The sequence below is a fragment of the Arachis stenosperma genome, chromosome 10, assembly GCF_014773155.1.
Source record: "Arachis stenosperma cultivar V10309 chromosome 10, arast.V10309.gnm1.PFL2, whole genome shotgun sequence".
Classification (NCBI taxonomy): domain Eukaryota; kingdom Viridiplantae; phylum Streptophyta; class Magnoliopsida; order Fabales; family Fabaceae; genus Arachis; species Arachis stenosperma.
The window spans coordinates 117,812,498-117,814,438 of record NC_080386.1 but is presented as its reverse complement, the minus strand read 5'-3'; the positions used below and the strand labels follow the sequence as shown (position 1 = coordinate 117,814,438).

At 36.1% G+C, this 1,941-nt stretch overlaps 1 non-coding gene across 1 annotated transcript; it reads left to right on the top strand.

Moving 5' to 3' along the window:
• Positions 1-623: 623 nt before the first annotated feature.
• Positions 624-731, top strand: LOC130958677 (small nucleolar RNA R71). Its single transcript, XR_009077787.1, has one exon. It is a non-coding gene; the product is annotated as a small nucleolar RNA R71 (small nucleolar RNA).
• The last annotated feature ends 1,210 nt before the right edge of the window (positions 732-1,941 follow it).

The following is a 1,941-nucleotide window of genomic DNA, read 5'->3' as shown; positions in this document are numbered from 1 at the left end:
ATGAAACTTTGAGTGGTTTTGATTAGATCAGAGACCATGGTTGCTAAATCAGAGTGGCTTTGCTTAGAATTCTCTGTCTGTTGCTGAGAAGATGATGGAAAAGGCTTGCTATTCCTAAACCTGTTTCTTCCACCATTATTGTTATTGAAACCTTGTTGAGGTCTCTCTTGATCCTTCCATGAGAAATTTGGATGATTTCTCCATGAAAAATTATAGGTGTTTCCATAGGGTTCTCCCAGGTAATTCACCTCTTCCATTGAAGGGTTCTCAGGATCATAGGCTTCTTCTTCAGATGAAGCTTCCTTAGTACTGCTTGGTGCATTTTGCATTCCAGACAGACTTTGAGAAATCAAATTGACTTGCTGAGTCAATATTTTGTTCTGAGCCACTATGGCATTCAGAGTATCAATCTCAAGAACTCCTTTCTTCTGACTTGTCCCATTGTTCACAGGATTCCTTTCAGAAGTGTACATGAATTGGTTATTTGCAACCATTTCAATTATTTCTTGAGCTTCTGTAGGCGTCTTCTTCAGATAAAGAGATCCTCCAGCAGAGCTATCCAAAGACATCTTGGACAGTTCAGACAGACCATCATAGAAAATACCTATGACGCTCTATTCAGGAAGCATGTCAGAAGGACATTTTCTGATCAATTGTTTGTATCTTTCCCAAGCTTCATAGAGGGATTCTCCTTCCTTCTGTCTGAAGGTTTGGACTTCCACTCTAAGCTTACTCAATTTTTGAGGTGGAAAGAACTTTGCCAAGAAGGCATTGACTAGCTTTTCCCAAGAGTTCAGGCTTTCTTTAGGTTGTGAGTCCAACCATATCCTAGCTCTGTCTCTTACAGCAAAAGGGAATAGCATAAGTCTGTAGACCTCAGGGTCAACCCCATTAGTCTTGACAGTGTCACAGATTTGTAAGAATTCAGCTAAGAACTGATGAGGATCTTCCAATGGAAGTCCATGGAACTTGCAATTCTGTTGCATTAGAGAAACTAATTGAGGCTTAAGCTCAAAGTTGTTTGCTCCAATGGCAGGGATAGAGATGCTTCTCCCATAGAAGTCGAGAGTAGGTGCAGTAAAGTCACCCAGCACCTTCCTTGCATTGTTGGTATTGTTGTTGTTTTCGGCTGCCATGGGTTCTTCTTCTTTGAAGGTTTCTGTTAGGTCCTCTATAGAGAGTTGTGCCTTAGCTTCTCTTAGCTTTTGCTTCAAGGTCCTTTCAGGTTCAGGATCAGCCTCAACAAGAATGCTTTTGTCTTTGCTCCTGCTCATATGAAAGAGAAGAGAACCAGAAAATATGGAATCCTATATGTCACAGTATAGAGATTCCTTGAGGTGTCAGAGGAAAAGAAAAATAGAAGGAAGAAGTAGAGAATTCGAACTTAGTGAGATAGAGTTCGAATTGTGCATTGAGGAGGAGTGGTACTCCACAAATAGAAGGATGTGAGAAGAGGGGAAGAGATTTTTCGAAAATTAAGTTAAAAAGATTTTAAGAACATTTTGAAAAATTGATTGATAATTTTCGAAAACTAAAAGTGGGAAAGAAATCAAGTGATTTTTGAAAAAAATATGATTGAAAACTATTTTTGAAAAAGATGTGATTAAAAAGATATGTTTGAAAAATTATGCTTTTAAAAAGATATGATTGAAAAGATATGATTTGAAAACAATTTTAAAAAGATTTGATTTTAAAATTAATGACTTGGCTAACAAGAAAAGATATGATTCAAACATTAAACCTTTCTCAACAGAAAAGGCAACATACTTAAAATGTTCAATCAAATCATTAATTGTTAGCAAGTATCTTTGAAAAAGGAAAGAAATTGATTTTGAAAACATTTGATTGAAAAGATTTGATTTGAAAAAGATTTGATTTTGAAAAACTTTGAAAACTTGAAAAAAAAAATGATTTGAAAACAAAATCTTCCCTCTTGTGCTA